The following is a 20,989-nucleotide window of genomic DNA, read 5'->3' on the forward strand; positions in this document are numbered from 1 at the left end:
TCACCTGTGCAAAGACCATTCTGGTACATTCAGACAATTTCGGGGTGGGAAAACATCCACAAGTCTTCGTGCTCCTGGTAAACGATGATTAGACAATTTCTAAGGAATGCCATGAAATAATGTCACCAGTGTAGATTTAGGTCTAGGGAATAAGAAGAGGTATACTTAACAGGAAAAGAGAGAGAAGAGAAAATGAATAAAGAAAATTCATGTGACTCTTGGAAAGAAATTAAAGATTCATTCAAGCAACTTAAAAGAGTGACAGAGAATGAAAAAGTAGAAAATAAACTTAATCAGAGCTGAATTATTCATTTCTCCTTTAGTGAGAGGGACTTGTGGGTGAAGAAGGAGGCTATAGACATGGAATGTACCCCTTTTGCTGTTAGTCAACGGATCTTTTCTAGGAAGGCAGCAACACATGGAGAAAGACTCTATGGCATTGAGGGGAATGATGGTGAAACTCTCTGATTTCCTCTGCTGGAGGGTTTCTGTAGATCATCGACAGGGTGGAGAGGTGGAGGAGTGTCAAAGGACAGTTTCCCAGAATCTTGTATGTCTGTTCTAACTTGCCTTGTAGAAAGCCAAGCCCAAATGCTATAACTCCTTCCAAATAATTGCAAGTTGGCTTCATTTTAGAATAAAAATCTGACATTATAAAAGCAGGGAACCAGATAACGACCTAATTTTACAAGGTGAATGAATAATAAACTAGTTGGGCTGTTTTGTTGAAGCTTGGTTGAGCTAGATAATCTTTATTTCTATGGCTACCAGGAAGCATGAACAGATTTATCACATTGATTTTCTTGTATTGTGTGCATAATTACAAACTATAAATGCAAACACTCTCTGAGTGGGCTCCGCCCCAAGAGCCCTTAACCATGGTGGAAAACAGTACCAAATTATTTCTCTGGGAACATATTAAGGACCTAGTCTTCAAAAATCAGGAACCGCTATTGGTGGTTAAAGTCAGGCTCTGATGTGAAAAAACAGCTTAATTAGTAAATCCAAATAGAAGTCACCAGGTTTTTAAAAAGGAAATTTAATTCTATTCCAATTCACTTCAGATTTTTGAAGAAAGGCAGTTGATGAGTTTATCAACTAAACTACAATGTCTCAGAGGTGGTACTGGTTCTAGAGTTACTTTTTATAAACACTGTAGATATTGACCTTCATTTGTCTACACTCATGCCTTTCTTTTCTCTGTCCCTCCAATTCATCATGCTTTGTTGCAGCAACTAACGTTTCCTTTAGGTAACTGCAAACTAACAGGAAGGCCAAGCGAAAAGCCATTTCTTCCCCTGAAGTAAATATCCATGTCTCATGCCATTTCGGGCATTAATCCTATCCCTCAGTTTCTATGCAGTTGTTTGATATTTGATAAATAATCCACGTCAATAGAATAGTGCCTGACAATAGATTATGTTCCATCTTGTTGCCAATACAGGTCATCTGGAGATGCAATGTCTTAACCCAAAGAAATAATTCTAAACGGTGTATTTTTCATCCTATAGTAAGCTAGCAGAAAGAAAAGACTTAATGCGGGAATGCGCTTATGATTCATTGAGTTATTCTTCTAAGTACTTATCAACTTATCTTGGGAAGAGTCTGTACTTTGCTGGACAGCTAGTACCAACCAGTATATGAGGTAACCACATAATTATATAATTATATAAAATGGATGTTTTTGAGAGTAAAAGAAAGATATTAATAATTATGTTGGACTGCTGGGCACGGTGGCTGACGCCTGTAATCCCAGCACTTTGCGGGGCTGAGGCAGGCGGATCACAAGGTCAGGAGCTCCAGACCACCCTGGCTAACACGGTGAAACCCCGTCTCTACTAAAAATACAACAAATTAGCCAGTCGTGGTGGCACGCGCCTGTAGTCCTAGCTACTCGGGAGGCTGAGGCAGGAGAATTGCTTGAACCTGGGAGGCAGAGGTTGCAGTGAGCCAAGATTGAGCTGCTGCATTCCAGCCTGGGCGACAGAGCAAGACTCCATCTCAAAAAAATAAATAAAAATAAAAAATAATAATCATGTTGGACAACAGATGTAAACCAGGACTGTCCAAGGCAAGCAAATGAAATATATGTTCACTTTCTGCCCAGATGGCAGCTAGGTATTCTTCTTATTCTGTCACTATGAATTCCTTTTCTATATTATAATTTATGGCTTAAAGAATAAAAGGTTACTGCTATATTTATTTATTAATTATGTCTCTGGGATAGAAGCTATATTCATAGAGCATATTGTGTCAAATAATTTATGATATTTTTAGAAGACCTTGTACTTCTAAACTGGGCCTACGTTTTTCTGCTTCAACACTTTTATAATTTTATTTTACTACAAATATATGTATACACACACACTTGATTTTACGCAGTTCAGCAGCAAGAACTGGGCCTTTGGAGTCTGAAGAATCCTTGTTCAAATCTTTATTATCACTATCTGGCTGTGTAACTTTGGATATATGACAGTGCTGAATATTTTTTAGGCTCTCTTTCTTGTAAAGCAGTGGTAAAATACCTACTGTGTTATAAGGATTAGTTCAGAGCTGGAAACGTATGGTTTTCCAAAGTAACTGTTATAGCTGATAGATAGAGAGAGAGATAGATACATAGATAGTAGTTTTAATTAAGATAAAATTGTATTAGGTTGAAAAATAAGTTCTTTAGAAAAGCAACCACCGCAAGTTCTCACTTATAAGTGGGAGCTGAATAATGAGAACACATGGATACAGGGAAGGGAACAACACACACTGGGGCCTGCTGGGGTGGGGGTGCAGGGAAGGAGAGCATCAGGAAAAATAGCTAATGGATGCTGGGTTTAATACCTAGGTGATGGGTTGATTTGTGCAGCAAATCACCATGGCACGTGTTTAACTATGTAACATCCTGCACATGTACTCCGAAACTAAACTAAAATAAAATAAGTTCTAGGTTTCAATTATTTATAGCTTTAATAACTTCACTTTGATAGTACCAATATGGAAAGACATGGAGCAAGCTATATTCTTCAGATGTGTAAACCAAGAGAAGCTCCCCAACATGCTAAAAATGGTAGCAAATTTGAAACAGTAGTTTTTAAATAAGTCACACTTGCTTGACAGATGGCTTAGGCATTGGCCACGTTTAAGTTTAAACAATCCAATTTCAACCTGGCGGAATTGAAAATATAATAATAGAGCTGGCTGAGAAAATACAACATCCTCATTACATCATGAAAAACAACCCCTTTAATTATAAAATAGATCCTTACTATTTCCTTTGAAAAAGGACAAAAAGAAGTAGAGCAGAGAACAACTAATTGGATTTTTGCACATGCCTTTGTTTATAACGTGAACAGTCGTCAAGTGGTTTCACAGTTTTGTTCATGCAGAGCGTTAAACGTGTTTCTTAAGTAAACTGGGGCAGCTGGGAAGGGAACTGCTACGTACATTTATACTCAAAGCTGGAAAACACATGATGTTCAAAATATAATGAAGTGTAATTTTTCTGCCTAGCTTTGAAAAGTTTTGGGACTAATACGTGAAAAATTATGTTGATTCTTTTTCTGCCTATGAATGTAGAGTAATAGTATTGCACTTGACTAATCTATATGATTTTAAAGAGGGAATTGATGATTTTATATAATAGAGCATCCTATATGCTGTGCTTACAAGAGTCTCTTAGTGATTACAGATGTTTAGCATACTAGTGCAGTGGTCCTCAAACATTAGCATGCATCAGAATGATCTGTAAGGCAATGTATTGAAACACAGTTTTTATTGAAATATGCTGCTAGAGCCAGTAGATAATCACATACAAAATAATGCAGTTGTACCCTAACCTCAAATCACATACAAAAATTAACTCAAAATGGATTAGAGATTTAAGTATATGGGCCGAAACTAAAAAAAGTATTACATTTAGAATAAACTAGTGACTGTGGTTTAGACAATAGTTTCACAGATGTGACACCAAAAGCATAAGCAGCAAAAGGCAGAATAGTTAAACAACAACAAAATTTAAACATTTGTATTTCAAAGGACACTATAAATAAAGTGAAAAGACAGCCAACAGAATGAGACAAGTTTTTGCAAATAATATATCTAAGGGACCTGTGCTAGAATAAATAACAATTATAATTCAATAATAAAAAGACATGTAACTCAATTAAAAATAGGAAAATGACTTGAATACACATTTATCCAAAGAAGACACACGAATGGCCAGTAATCATATGAATATTTGACATTATTACACATCAGGGAAGTGCTCTTCAAAACCATAATGAGAAATCGTTTTGAACCCACAAGGATGTTGAGAATCAAAAAGTCAGATAACAACAAGAATTGGCAGAAATATGGAGAAATTAGAACTCTCATACACTGACGGTGGAAAGTTTCTGTGGAAACTAAAATGGTGCAGTTTCTATGGAAAACAGTTTCGCATTTCCTCAAAAGGTGAAACACAGAATTATCATATGATTCAGCAATTTCATGTTTAAATATATACCCAGGAGAAATGAAAATATATGTCCACACACAACTTGTACATAAATGCACATAGCAGCATTGCTCATAATAGCCAAAAAGTTGAAACAACCTAATCATCCCTCAATTGATGAATGGCTAAATAAAATACGGTATATCCATATGATGGAATATTATTTGACAATTAAAAGAACTGAAGTACTTATTCATGCTGAAACATAGATGATCCTTGAAAATATTATGCTTATTGAAAAAAGTCAGTCACAAAAGACCACATGTTGTATGGTTCCATTTATATTAACTGTCTAGTGTAGGCAAATCTGTAGAGTCAGAAAGTAGATTTGTGTCTGCTTAGGTATGGATGGATCAAGAAATGAAGATGTGATGGCTTAAGGCATGCAGAGTTCTTTTCAAGTAATAAAAATGTTCTAAAATTAACTGTAGTGGTAGTTGTATAATTTTGTGAATATACTAAAAGTCATTGAATTTTACACTTCAAGTGGAAAAATTGTATGGCATATTAAGTACATCTCACGAAAGCTGTTAAAAAAATACGCTGAGTGCTTGAGTTCACCTCTGTTATCTCTGCATTGGTATATGTGAGAGGGAAATTGAGAATTCACATGTCTGGCAAATTCCCAGGTTGTTACCACAGATGCTGATCCAGAAACCATACTTTGAGAACGACTGCAGTGGTGCTTTACAGCCTTGCCTGCTTATTAGAATCACTGAGAAGCCTGGAAAAAATCTGGATTCCTAGGTCTACGACAGTCTCTCTGGCGTGAGGCCCACGTAACTTTCTAAAGCTCTCCAGGTGATTCAAACTAATGTTCAATAAAGTTTGGAACCTCTGACAAATAGGTTAACACTAATAGTTGTGGGAGGGGACAAGAACCCTACTACAAGTAGGTGCTAACTCTCAATATTCTAAGTAAGAGAATTAGCTTTAAGTGGAAGTTAAGAAAATAATTATCAATTCCAATACCATATTGACAAAAAAGTTGATCTTCCAATTCTCAAAGCGAGTGTCAAAATATCTCAAATGCATGAGAAGCAAGATTTCTCTGAAAAAAAAAGAGAAAAATATCAAATTCAAATGAAATCCAACACATTGTTTTTTTTTGTTTTTTTTTTTTTGTTTTTTTTTGTTTTTTTTTTTTTTCTGACAGAGTCTCTCTCTGTCACCCAGCCTGGAGTGCAGTGGTGCGATCTTGGCTCACTACAAGCTCCACCTCCCGGGTTCACGCCATTCTCCTGCCTCAGCCTCCTGAGTAGCTGAGACTACAGGCGCCCACCACCACGCCCGGCTAATTTTTTTGTATTTTTAGTAGAGACGGGGTTTCACCATGTTAGCCAGGATGGTTTCGGTCTCCTGACCTCGTGATCTGCCTGCCTCAGCCTCCCAAAGTGCTGGGATTACAGGCGTGAGCCACTATGCCCGGCTGAAATCCAACATGTTCTTAAAGGTTCTCCATATTATTTTCATTGTATCTCAGGTATTTTTTCATAAATATCTAAGATCCTACAGAGACTTTTTCTCCCTATGTAAGTGCTCCTGCACCAGAACATTGTCTAATTCTGCTGATTTTTCCCCTCTTCTCATCATATAAACAAATATACACCTCCTTCATTCTCTAACAATGACAACAAGAAACAAAGCTGTTATTAAAAGTAATGGGAAAAATCACAATTACTTTTGAACCAATTTAATACTATCATGGCCATTATCATAATTTCCCAGATGTTCAACCCAGGTAAGTAGCACAGACAAAGGTTAGTCACGGTGTACAGGCAGGGACTCACTTGGTCTGGAAGTGGTAAGCTGGAAAGCCAGCTCGGGCAGCAACAAAATTCAAGAACATGGGCATGAGGTAGGGTTTGGCACTCAAAGCTAGCATAAAGGAACGGTCATGAAATGACATTTTGACTGCAGACTTTGAGCAAAACTAGGGCATAAACACTGATCCATGGGAGATTCTGCCAGCCCTCTGCTCTGGTTTAAGAAGCATTTCTCTTGTGGGTTACCAGGAATAAGCAAGACTCAGCTCTGTAGTTGCAGATGAGTGCAGTAGGAGGTCAAGTGCTCTGGAGAGTCCCCTGGTTTCCCAAAGCCCCTCTTAGCCCCACCTGAACCTGAAGTTTGAGTAAAAATGAGCTGGATGACGAGTGAAGATTAGAAAGGAGGGCCAGAGTGAGAGTGTATATAGCGTGGTTTGGCAATAAAGGAAGAGGTATAGGCAGACATGAGTCAAGAGAAAACATAGTAGTTTATAGCGGGGTGTCCAATCTTTTGGCTTCCCTGGGCCACACTGGAAGAAGGATTGCCTTAGGCCACACATAAAATACACTAACACTAATAATAGCTGATCAGCTAAATATATATATATAAACAATCTCATAGTGTTTTAAGAAAGTTTAAGAATTTGTGTTGGGTCGTGTGGCCCGTGGGCAGTGGTTTGGACAAGCTTGTTTTATGGGGACAAACAGAAGTCCAGTTTTCCTGAAGTTTAGAATTCAGAGGGGCAATGGTCAGATACCCACACATGAACCTCCATTAGATAATGGAACGGAGAATTATCCTCAAGCAATTTTCTTCCAGTCATTACATTTTATCCTAAGTGATCTATCCTTATGCCAAGTTTATAACACTTACTGTTTATATGCCATGATTTAATTGTCAATTATACAGTGCTTTTTTCCGATTATTTCATATATTCTCCTTATCTCTTTAATTCGTTTATAATCTAGCCAAGGATGGAAAAATTTTTCATATTTCTGCACAGAACTAATCTCAAGCCAGGCGAGGTGGCTCATGCCTGTAATCCCAGCACTTTGGGAGGCCGAGGTGGGTGGATCACGAGGTCAGGAGATCGAGACTATCCTGGCTATCATGGTGAAACCCCGTCTCTACTAAAAATACAAAAAATTAGCTGGGCTTGGCGGCGAGCGCCTGTAGTCCCAGCTACTCAGGAGGCCAAGGCAGGAGAATGGCATGAACCCGGGAGGCGGAGCTTGCAGTGAGCCGTGATCATGCCACTGCACTCCAGTCTGGGTGACAGAGTAAGACTCTGTCTCAAAAAAAAAAAAAAAAGAACTAGTCTCAAAACTGAGCATATGAGAATTAATTAAAAAAATTTTTGAGCCTTCTCCTTCAGCCTCATGCAGACGATCCTCTAGTACTTTGCACTGTGACCTCCCTATCCCTCCTCTGGCTATATTTATTAAATAAGAGACGAGCACTTAAGCAGCTTAAGTAGGTGCTTTGTCTGAGGAATTGGAACAAAGACCAAGAGACAGCCAAAATTACGAATACATGTCAGGAATTGTAGCATGTAAAGTTGGGAGTATGGTATAGGCATACCTAGTAGGAAAAGGGAGAAACGGCTAAAGCCCATCTAGAGAGAAAGAGAAGAGAAGGTGATGAACTTCTAGTTTAATTAGTTTTGTTTACAGATGTCCCATAAGATTGAGTTAAATTATTGCCTTGGGTCCTTGAACTGCTTCTTTAGCCTTGAAATAGACCCTGCCTCCTCACCCTCTCATACCCCATCTTAAAATTTGTTATTAAAAGCTAAGTTGATTTGGAACTCTTAGGCACTTTTGCCATAGGAAATGAGAAAATGGGACTGGATTACCTGGATGCTGTTTGAGATCCCAGGAAGCCATAGCCCATAATCAGTTAATAGATGGCCAAAGGTGTGAATCTGAGTCACTCACTTCTCAGACAACTCTATGAATATTTTGCCTCCATTCTACAATGAGGCTCATGAAATTTTCTCATAGTGAATACATTCAAATTCCCTTTTATGGCATCAATTGTAAATGAAACGTGGTGGGACTAATTGTTAAATCAACTCCTTTGGTGAAGTAAGAGCTGAGTCAGATCTTGGTCCTGATTTGCGAACTTCACATCCTTTGTCTTCCCTCCAACAATTAAAATTTTTCCTTCCATATTTTTTCAAAATTGAAAGTTAATATATTATCTGGAACTTTGTTATTGTACGTGATTTTGAAATTTTAATCTTATATTCATTCATTAACTCTCCCAATTTGCCAGGAACTGAGGGGATTCCTGATTGCAGGCCTTCTCAGGGACCTAGGAAGGTCCCTAAGAATTCAGGACAGCTGGTAACCCCAGGACTGGAGTAGCTGTCATCTGGTCCAGCCTTTCCATTTTATAGATAAAGTAACTCACTGGTTCTAGTGCTTAAGCATCCATAGCAGAAAAGCCTGGACTGATCTCAAGGCTCTCAATCTCTGGCTGACTGCTCCACGAATTCATTACGTTGTACTTCTTGAGGCTAGATACGGACACCTTTGCACCCACTCATCACAGCTCCTCCCTCTACCAAATGCTTCCGTGATTATGCTCATTACATTGTTGTGGAATGGATGAAAGAAGAATCTTTAAGTAAATGGATTAAATGCTGTACTGTTAGTATGTATAAGCAGAATTTTCATTATAAAACACCAAATCTGCATATAAATGGTATATGTCCATTTGAAGGTTAAAAACAAACAGATGTAACCGGTACCAGATCCATCTAGGTTTCTTGGGCCTGGACATTCTGTAGAAGAAATTTGAGGGAAATTCAGGGATTATATCACAAATTTAAATCTAGAATATTAGAAAAGTACAGTTTAGAGTTGTAAGAGTCCCAATAAAGGTGAAGTATGTAATACCCCTTTCAAATGGTTATCCAGTTTGTTCTTCAGTATTTCATTGGAAAGCTTACCTCACCAGCTTCCAGTGTAAAAATTCTATTTTGGGGTAATACATTGGGACATTTATTTTTTCAACTGAATTTGTTTCTCTCCCTAAAGTTTCCATCCACTGACCCTTGAAGCAAAAGGTAATACATCTTATTTCTTCTCAGTATAAGACTTTAAATAGCTAAAACCACCAATTTTCATATTATTCTCAATGTTTAACTTCATTAGTCTTTAATCCTAATTCAAGGAATATTATTCTATTTTCCTTTCCAATTCTTATTTTCATTTTTGAAACGTATTCTAATGTGTACACAATACTTTTGAAATGTGCTCCTCATACCTCATTTCAGATTTACTCTGATCTTTCCTGACACAGTATTTTTTTTGTGAAATCTAAAACTAGATAGCTTTGTTTTGTAATCACACATATTGTTGATCTGTTGAGCTTACTATGAGGTGAAAACGTTAACAGTTTATTGGAAGGACAAGAATATTTATATAGACATGTTTCCTGCCTTTCTTTTCCTCTAGTTCTCCAAAGAAGATGATCTTTTCTTCTTATTCTTTTCTAAGGAACATCTTGCTTTGTTAGACAGGCTCTTCTTGTTTTGTGATGGTGAATCAGAGAGCAGGCAGTGAGTGCCAGGGCCAGGTGGGCAGTAAGAGGAGGTTACAAAACTTGGGTACAGAAGGTGGCATTTTACAGAATATAGAGGATGAGAAGAATAAGTAGGTATTAATAGTCTTAGCAGTGGGAGTAGAGAAGTGTGTTTCAGGGAGTCAACAGTGGGAGTAGAGGAGTATGCTTTAGGGAGTGAAGGTTTGGTACTGAAGCAATTGTGTGAGTGAGAACAAGTGAGTGGAGGAGGAAAAAATAAGTGGATCCTAAGAAGTATTGCTGGGGAGAATTGTTTATGACATTTAAGAAATACTACTAAAGGACTTTGGTTATATTGAAATTAATGGGGACTCTATTCTTGTGATTTGGATGTTACTCTAGTACTGACTCAGAAGGGTGAAGGCTTAAAAGAATTGCCTATGTATTTGCTGGGCACGGTGGCTCATGCCTGTAATCCCAGCACTTTGGGAGGCCAAGGCAGGTGGATCACCTGAGGTCAGGAGATCAATACCAGCCTGGCCAACATGGTGAAACCCCATTTCTACTAAAAATACAAAAATTAGCTAGCCATGGTGGCACAGGCCTGTAATCCCAGCTACTCCAGAGACTGAGGCAGGAGAATCACTTGAACCTGAGAGGTTGCAGTGAGTCAAGATCATGCCACTGCGCTCCAGCCTGGGCAATAGAGCAAGACTCTGTCTCAAAAAAATAAAAAAATAAAATAAAATAAAAAGAATTGCTTATGTATTTAAACAATACATGCTTTACAAAGCTATAAATATACATACTTTACAAAGCTATAAATACATATATTTGTGTCTTACCTAGAGAGGTTAGGTTGCTTGCCCAAGCTTACACTGCCTCACTGTACTTTCAGAGCAACTCAGTGCGTGAGAATATGAGACCCTGATGGTGGAGGAACTGTGCCCTGTGAATGATACTGGAGGGGTAAGTCTGGGCCCATTTCTGTGCACAGGAGCTGGCCTAGGAGGAAGCTGGGAGACCTCTGATGGGGACTTCTTCTCTTACATCTTGGCTAGCCTTCTAATATGGGCTTTGTGTTAAGACAAACACGTTCACACATTCACATTCTCTATCCTGAAAGATTCCTTCCTTCCTTCCTTTCCCTTTTCTTTTTCTTTTTTTTTTTTTTTTTTGATAGAGTCTTACTCTGTCACCCAGGCTGGAGTGCAATGGCGCAATCTAGGCTCATTGCAAGCTCTGCTTCCTGGGTTCAAGCGATTCTCCTGCCTCAGCCTCCTGAGTAGCTGAGATTACAGGCACACACCACCACACCCAGCTAATTTTTGTGTTTTTTGTAGAGATGGGGTTTCGCCAGGTTGGCCAGGCTGGTCTCCAACTCCTGACCTCAGGTGATCCACCTGCCTCAGCCTCCCGAAGTGCTGGGATTACAGGCATGAGCCATCACGCCCAGACTCTCCTGTAGGATTTTGAGACTCTTAGTAAGTATATGTTTTAAAAGATATGTAATGGAATAGAAAATATCCTGTCAAATATGATTATTTTAAGAAATTATTAATGTTTGGAATCTTTTATCTGTGAGGACCATCCTCTTTTCCTTTCTTCCTTTCACTTTTCAAAGCCTCTTGAAGATGATGAGAATTCAAAGCTATGGTTTATACATAGAATAAGCATGAAATATATGTGAACAAGGTATAAAGATGTGAACAAGGTATAAAGATGTGAAATAGGTATAAACATATGTGAAATAGGTATAAAGATGATATATACTACATGACATGTAAATTAGTAAAATGGTGAGTACAGTGGTTTTCATCAAGTGCTTGAAGGCATTTCTCTGAAAGGAAGGGGGAAAATTGGCAAGCTGATTTCATCTCGAAAAAGCTTTCTAAGAAGAAGTTTAACTCGCAGAGATGCAAAGAGATTACAGAAGCACATGAACTATGTCTGACCTCACCTTCCATTACTGCCTAAGTCACTGACTGTTGGTTGACCAGTGGGTCACTATGGGAGAAGAAAAGCACTGATGAAAGGGTCAGAGGTCATTCTCCTGCTATTTTGCTTGCATGTTAAATTAATATCTAAACTGACTTTGCACAGGAACACAGCAAGGTCCGCTGAACTCTATGTTTATAAGTTCTTAATTTAGAACCCATATTTTGCAAAAGTCTTGTGGAGTAATTTTTTTTGCTGTTCCCTATATTTGTTACATTGGTTGTTTGTAAAGAAAAATTATTTTATCAGTAAAGTTATTTTTAAATGAGCATTAGAAGACCTGAAAAAAGTGAGGTGTGGATGCATGCGGGAAGTTCACTTTTTAAATGAAGAAAAGAGAGAAAACAAAAATACTGTAAGAGGGGCTATATTTATGGTTGGTATTTGTTGTTGTTGTTTATTTTTCAGAAGCAGAAGCTCCTTCTCAGATTCGGAGAGATGGAAGGATTTTCCTTTTCTGATTTTGAGGTTGAATAAATAACAATGCAAATAAATAATACTGAAAATAACCAGGGATTTTGAGGGAATGAGGCAATTAAGGCTTCAGTAGTAGAGTTTCAAAAGGACTCAAGAAATAGATAATTACAAAGTTTTGCTGACAAAGGAACATCAAATTGAGAGTATTTGTCTGGCAGTCATTCATTCACTCGTTCACTCACCTATTCAGCTCTTTTTAAAAGCCAGTCCTGGTCAAAGCTTCCTTATTCTACACAGGAGGAAATCAAGTTACCAGGAAGTCAACTACAAGCATTATATATATATATATACACAGTTAATGTTTAGAAAACTGTGTCCATTTTTGACTCTTGTACAATTTTGAATTCAGTTATGTATTATTATTGCCTCAGATTTAAAGATGAAGAAACCAAAGTTCCCAAGACTAGTGAGTTGACTGAAATAATGCAGCTGCTAAGAAAAAAAGCTGAGATTAAACTACATTCACTTCTTTATCATTTATTAAATTTTTATTGTGGGTTTACTACATGTCAAAGCACAGAACATACAAAGATGAGTAAAATGCATTTCCCACCTTCAAGAAGCTAAAAGGAGTTAAGGACCTGTTAATAGAAAATATCACTTAGTGTGGTAAATTGTTCCACAGAGCTAGGCAGTGCTTTGGAGGACAAAGGATCGAGAGGCCAGGAAAGGATCCTTAGAAATGGAAGTGACAACTGCACCAAGAAGTGAAGGCTGAGCAAGAGATAACTAGTTTGCATGTGAGGGGAGGGATGTGGAGTATCTGTGAGTGGCTGTTGGACAGTGTTCAGGAAGAAGGGCTAGCACATGGAAAGGGCTGGAAGCAAGTGAGAACAAGGCCCAATTTGTGAGAGAGAGAGGGACTTGAGACAATTCAATATGGCTGCAGCATACAGTTGGAGGTGAGAGGACTTAAAAGATATGGCTTAAGGTAATTAGAGTCCTTGAATTTTATTGAGACCCTTAACCCATGTTAGAAAGTTTTTACATTATTCTATATGAGGATGGTTAAAAATTGAAACATTTTAAACAGGGGGTGATATGATAAGAATATATTACTGAGATCTCTCGTGATGTGGCACTGAAAATTGATCATGTAACTGGTTATTGCAGAACCTAAGCTAGACCACAACATAGTTGTAGGAATCAGAAAATTGGAGACATATAAAATAAAATTAGATTATCAAAATGGCATGACTGTAAGATTGATCTGATATGGAAAGCATAGGAGAATAATCAAAGATAACAGTTTTCTGACTAGGAGAACCAAATATTTTCTGAATTGGTCTATCTCTTCATTCCTATGTGCCCTCCTCATCCAAGCTACCTCCACCTATCTCTGGACTCCTTTAGGAATAGCTTCCTGTTTGGTCTCCTTATACCATTTTTCCTTCTGTTTAATCTTTTCACTTTAGCCAGAGTGAACTTTTAAAAACATCTTATCATACCAGTACCTCTTCATAACTCTTCAATGGGTTCCTTTTGTCCTTAATGTAAAGACCAAACTCTTTAAGAGGCTTGCAAGGTTAAGCACAGTATCTCTCCAGATGAAATACCAATTATCTCCTTCTCTCTCTCTCTCACTTAATATGCTTTAGCCAGAAAGACCCTCCTTCAATTGCTAAAATATGCCAAAGGTTGTCCAACCTTAATCCAGTTCTGGCAGTGCAGTTTGGAAGGAAATTATGTCAATGGTGCTTGGCCTTTGAGTCTTCAATTCTTTCTAGTCTTCATTGAAATCTCTACCAAACTGATGTTTACTTGCTTCGGGCTCTTGTGTAACACTCTTAAATTTTAGATTTTTAAACACTGTTGGCTTCTTGGTAAGAAGTGAGATGGCAGGACCCCAGAAGATCTCATGCACTTCAGCAGTAGAGAAACTATTAAATTATATTCATCTAATTTAAAGACAAAGATCTAGGGTCTTTAACTTGCTCATCATATTTGAGAAGTTTCAAGATTCTTCAAATTATAGGGAAACTTCTTGTCACCATTAGTATAATCAAGCTATGAAATATGTGAAAAACAAAAATTCAGTTTTGGTTATCCTCAAAATAGTTTCTGAAGTCATAAAAACATATTCTTCTCCAATCAATCACCTTTTTTTCCCTCTTTTTACGCTTACTAATACTTCTTGCTCAGAGGTCTAGTTTCTCTTTTTTTTTCTTTTTTTGAGACCGAATCTCACTCTCTCTCCCAGGCTGGAGTGCAATGGCGCGATCTCAGCTCACTGCAAGCTCCGCCTCCAGGGTTCACGCCATTCTCCTGCCTCAGCCTCCCGAGTAGCTGGGACTACAAGTGTCCACCACCTCGCCTGGCTAATTTTTTGTATTTTTAGTACAGATGGGGTTTCACAGTGTTAGCCGGTATGGTATCGATCTCCTTACCTTGTGATCCGCCCGCCTTGGCCTCCCAAAGTGCTGGGATTACAGGCTTGAGCCACTGCACCCAGCCTCAGAGGTCTAGTTTTTCTATAACAAGAATCAGTATGTACAACGTTGGATCCCACTAATCAGAAAAAGAATAAAAGGATAAATACATAGGGTCCATATTTTGTCATTATGTAAGGAGGTGCAGTCATCCCTCTATATACTTGGGCGATTGGTTCCGGGATCGCTGCATGTACCCAAATTCTCCCATACTCAATTTGGCCTCCTTGTATAATCCTATTTTGACTAAATGGACATATCTGGTCAATTTGCATCCATGGAGTAATAGCCTTAATATTTATGTAAACTTTCACTAAATCCGAAAATACTAAATTGACATGTAAAGAACAAGTCAAGCATCCTTTTGTACCAGCAAAAAAATGTGGCTTGAGGAAAATAAAAATATTCTAAATTTTATGCTCTGTTTAAGATGGCAAATAGAAAGTAATATTTTTAGAATAAAAATCCTTAAAAGTAAGGGAAAAAAATCATAGAAATCATTTTATTTGCCAATATTCCTTGGAAAACTTATTTGATAATCTGAGGTAGTAGTAAGTGTCCAGAAACATTTTATTTTTCATTAAATCTTGTTTTCCTTCATGTACATTAATACTCCATGTACAGTATTAAATACCATCTCCATGCTCTGATTATATATTTAGTCTGCTGATTCCAGAACCAAAAATTTTAAAAATATCTTCCCTTGGCATACTCTCCCTGAAAGTTTATTATTTCTTCTCTCTTCCACTTTCTTCATTTATATATTTTTCCTTGGCTTGGCTTCCTGGCAAATTCCTTTTCCTTGCTTTTTGCCTCATCTTGCCTTATTTGAGGTAAAATAATAGTCCTCATGGAGCAAATGGTAAAATTGTATTTAGATGTAGGATCTGGACAAAAACCTACAATGAAAAATGACCTACCACATAATAATAGCAAAGGGTTATACAACACATTTATTTTCCATGAGGAGTGCTTTGTTATTCTATTTTTATCAGTTCAGTAATCTGTGATGATAAATAGGGTAATTATATTAAAATTACCACTCATTGGAAGTACTCTGCTCAACCTCACCACCTCCCTCCCTCACCCATTGCTTTTTTTCCAAAAGACTTGTGATGGGGTATAGATTACTTGGAAGCACATTATTTGGCTTCAAGGATATAGACAGAAAATGATCGAGAATCCCTACACCTCTCGAGTTTTAAAATGTCACACCTTCACTATATGAAGTGATATTGTTTAGACTCCTGTGTTACATTAATGAGGAAAAAAAAAGAGAAAATTTGATATGAAACTTTCTGGGTAAACTACTGTGATGTGATAAGCATGAAGTTTCTACAAGTTCATCCTCCAAGGATCACAGGGTGAGGGTGGCATGGAGATATGTGAAGATGCTCATATAGGATTTATTCCCTCTGGACATGCTCGTAACTTTGCCTTTGTGGCTATCACCCTTCCCCACACCCTCTTCCTGGGTTTTGGTTGGTAAATTCGTTCTTTTTTTAAGAGTAAATAATATTTAATTTTGAAATATTCTTTTTTAAAAATCTTTTATTTTTGGTTTGGGGTAACATGTGCAGGTTTGTTATATCGTTAAACTTGTGTCACAGGGGTTTGTTGTACAGATTATTTCATCACCCTGGTACTAGGCCTGGTACCCAATAGTTACTTTTTCTGCACTTCTCCCTCCTCCCACCATCCACCCTCAAGTAGGCCACAGTGTCTGTTGTTCTCTTGTGTTCATGTATTGTCATCATTTAGCTCCCACTTATGAGTGAGAACATGTAGTATTTGGTTTTTTGTTCCTGCGTTAGTTTGCTAAGGGTAATGGCCTCCAGCTCCATTCATATTTCTGCAAAGGACATAATCTTGTTGTTTTTTATGGCTGCATAGTATTCCATGGTTTATATGTACCTCATTTTCTTCATCTAGTCTACCATTGATGGGCATTTAGGTTGATTCCATGTCTTTGCTGTTGTGAAGAGTGCTGCAATGAACATACAACTGCATGTGTCTTTATGATATAACAACTTATATTCTTTTGGGTAGATACTCAGTAAGGGATTGCTGGATCAAATGGTCATTCTGTTTTCAGCTATTTGAGGAATTGCCACATTGCCTTCCAGAATGGCTGAACTAGGTAAATTCTTTCTTTATCTTCAAGAGTTCTATGGTTTGAATGTTCCCTCCAAAACTCATGTTGAAATTTAATTGCCATTGTAACAGTATTAGGTGATGGGACCATTAAAAGGTGGTTAAGTCATGGGAGAATCTGTCCCCATGAATAGATTAATGCTGTTATCTTGAGAGTGAGTTTGTCATAAAAATGAGCTCTCTCCCATGCATTCTCTTTCCATGTGATGTCCTCTGCCAGGTTCTGATGCAGCAAGAAGACCCTCACATGATGCTGCCAACTTAATATTGAACTTCCCAGCCTCCAGAAATGTAAAAAATAAATTTATTTTATTCATAAATTATCCCATCTGCTATAGCAGTGGAAAGTGGACTGAGACAGACAACTATATCAAAGACTTCAGAGATGCCTTCCTTGACAACTTCCTTTCAATCTAAGTAGGCACCCCTATGGGATGTATTTTATCCTTACTGTCATACCATGTTGTGCATACTTTATTACTGCTCTTACTCATTGCTTTTCTTGCCTGACTTCTGAGTTATTTGAGGATAGGGAGAATGTATTTCAAGCATTATGTCTTCAGGTACCTCAGACCAAATTTGTGCTTAAAAATTATGTTGACTGAATGATGAAGTATATACTTATGAGGGAAGGTATAAAGAAAAGCTGCACTTAAAAGCTATTTCTGAATTATTTGATGAAAGTATTATTTGACATAACGGTACTAACAGGTATGTTTTTCATATGTGTTTATTTTTTAAAAAACAGTTGAAAATTGAGATGTTATGTAGATTATATTGCCTTTTTTGGGAAGGAGGTGTTAAGACAATGTAAGTGAAAGGAACAATAACTTTAAATTTTATAAAAACAAAGTCTAGGGATTAGTGACATGCCTCAATGCAGTATTGCTACAGTGCCTTTGGCTTTTGAAACCATCTTTCCAGCCATTTGATTCTAAGATACTTTAAATTCATGATCTCATGTGTAGCAGGGTTCTTTTTCAGAGTGTTTTATATACTTCTAATTGACCTCCACTGTCCTCAGTGCAGAAACACTGAGGTCAGGGATACATAATGGTCCAATTCCAATGAGAGGCGTCATAATTTAGTCTGGAGAGCCTGATCCTGGTGTCTTTTCAGTGTTAGTGGTTGTGGGTATTACATGTAACTGTGTTATGATAAAAACAAGACTGTGGCACCGCTGAATTAATTAGACAAGAGTATAACTAAAAAGGAAAGCTCTTCAACTTTGTAACTGCTAATGGTAGAAAATGAAGTACAATAAGTACACACCAAGCTTTGATGAACTTTGCTTTTGATTAATTAGCAGATTTTAAAGTCTTCTATAATGTGACAGCTATTCTATTGATCCCCCTAATTAAGAATCATGAAAGTAAAAGGGACTCTTCTTCACTTTGATGACTGATTCCACTTGAATCATCCAAACTGCTCTGATGGCTGTACTGAATAATATTGGCCATGTTACATGTGCTATTCAATATGTGTATATACATTCTTGTGAGGTATGTCTATTCAATTTTTTATTTTACTTTTATTTGGATATTAGGTGGAGACAAATAGGGTGAAATTACTGGGAAGGGGCAATTACTTTAAACTTACTTTAAATGCCCCATCAAATGCCATGCAAAGAGTAGATTTTCATTATTTATTACTATTGACAACCCATTTGACTTATCACATTTATTCACTGGATGCTTATTCCAGCATGAGGCACTGTGAAAAACACTGACATGTTGTATTAAAATTTGCAATAGCTGGGTATGTGATATTTCTCAAGCAAATCTATGCTGTAATAAGAGTTCACGTAATTGTATGTACTCTTTTAGCCTCGATATAAGACATAGAGAAATAATAAAAGAAAACATGGGGAGTCACAAGTCAACCATGTGTGACAGTCAGGGCCTGTCTTTTCACAAAGGTAGCAACATCAGATGCTAGAAAAAAGTGATGAGAAATTATCTAGCTGGGAGAGTTCTCAACCAAACATGGGATCTCTTCTACATGAAGATAACTCTGGGCCTCAGCCTGCCATGTGGTGTTGATTATCCTTAGGCAGGGACACCAGAAATTCTGTAATTATTTCCATTTTGGAAAAGTGGAACTCAAGGTAGAAAAGGGTGTTCAAAGTGATGGGCAGCTACGAATATCTGTGTCTTCCCATAAACCTCTGGATAACTTTCCTTCCTTCCTTCCTTCCTTCCTTCCTTCCTTCCTTCCTTCCTTCCTTCCTTCCTTCCTACCCTCCCTGCCTCTCTCCCTCCCCCGGCCCATGCCTCCCTTGCTCCTTCATTCCCTTTACTCTATCTTTTGTTCTTTCTTTACTTCTCTCTTAATTATTTCTTTCCTTTCTCTGTCTTGTGCTCAGTCATATTAATTGGTGTCCTTGTGAAACCATATGAAAATGTTGCAATACAGAGAATGATAAAATGGCATAAGAGAGTATAATATTAAATTTAAGCATTTTAGAAATTGAGACATCTGTGGATTGGTTTAAATTTTATAAAGGAAAAATTAAATGAAGTCTGATTACCCTTCTAGTGGTTAAATGTTTATTTTTCATAAAGTAAGTATTATCTTGGTGAAAGCAAATAAATTATTCATAGTGGTTGTTCTAATTCTTCTGAAAATATCATGGGCAATTTGTGTTTTGTATAACTGCAAATACCCCATTTGTTACTTTAAAGACTTAAGAAAATGTTGGCCTAGCAGTTCTGACAAGGCAGAGACTATTAACTCAATTTCTGTCTTACACCCACATGAGAGCAAGTAATATTTTACTCTTTTCAGTGAATAATATTTTCTCATATATATTTTTAAATGTATAAATGAAATGCCAGGCTGCTTTGAATCAGTGGCAAAGAAATTTTAGATATAGAATTTTTAAAAAGCTCTAACATCTGGTAAGTCAGTTGAAGGAAAATATAAATTCCCCCTTTTTAAATAAAATATCACCAGTTTCTGTTTTTCCTGTTTTCATGACAACATGGAATGTAATATAGTTTTCAATATAGTAGATTCTTAAAATTTTAGACAGAGAAAACATGGTAAACTATAAAAACATAAGACTTTTCCTTTCTTTTCTTTTTCCTTTTTGTTGCTCAAAAGTAAAAATATATCATTATCAAAATGGGGACAGGGCCATGTTAATTATTAATTTGTATCCTGCTATGGGTAAGCTGTACAATTTTATAAAACTACATATCAGGAATAAAATATTGTATGCTGTTCAATATAGTAGTAGGATACAATACTTTCAGTGTACAAAGCTAGAAATTTCTCAAGACTATATATAATAATGTTTGGTACTGTTTAAATTATGAATAATGAAGAAGGAGTCAAGTTTTGTTAACAAAAAAAGCAAACATGTCTCCTTTGAGAAATATTTTTTATTTTTAAAAATTCACTTTCCTCTCTTCCTTTAACAATTATATCCATGGAAAGACTTCTGAACATTTTAAATATGGTTCTTTTGAATGTTTATTTGAAACTACAATCTAAGCGAAGACAATGAACCCTAAATTATTGCTAATGACTTATTTCCCCCAGTTGCAGGGACTTTATTCAGAGAAATAGCAAATGGGTTTTGAAAATCACAGTCTATTTCCAAGTCGAGCAACTAAGCAGAACAAAGCTCAGATGTGAAGCCAGGAGTCACCAAAACCCAGGGCGCTGGCTCTGCCCAGGAGTGTCTGCTTCTTTATGCTCTACGATTTCCTCCTTCTGCGGCCACACCCTGAGACCATTTTCCAGGGAACGAGGATGCATGTGTGAGCTCCACCTTTGACCCTATCCTGACTCTTTTCCTCTTCTTTCTCTCTCCTGCAATTGCTAGAGGGATTGTGCTTATGCCCTGATTTTTTCCCTCTCCTCCTCCTCCTCCTCCTCCTCTTCCTCCTTCTCCTCCTCCTTCCTCTTTGCTGGGTCCTTTACTTCATCATGGCAAGCAGCCCAGGTCTTGGGGAGTAGGGAGCTTTTGCCTCTCTTTGAGCTTCTGGACTTAGATTTCTGACAGCTGCCCTGCTACCGCACCCCAGCACATATAAATTAGAGTTGTCCTTTCTCTTTTTAATCTTACCTCTGTGTGGTGAGGAGAAGGTAGCTGTTCTGCACTGCCTAAGTGTTAATTGACAGAGTAAATAGTTTTTGT

This window comes from Gorilla gorilla, chromosome 6, assembly GCF_029281585.2.
Source record: "Gorilla gorilla gorilla isolate KB3781 chromosome 6, NHGRI_mGorGor1-v2.1_pri, whole genome shotgun sequence".
Taxonomy (NCBI): Eukaryota; Metazoa; Chordata; class Mammalia; order Primates; family Hominidae; genus Gorilla; species Gorilla gorilla.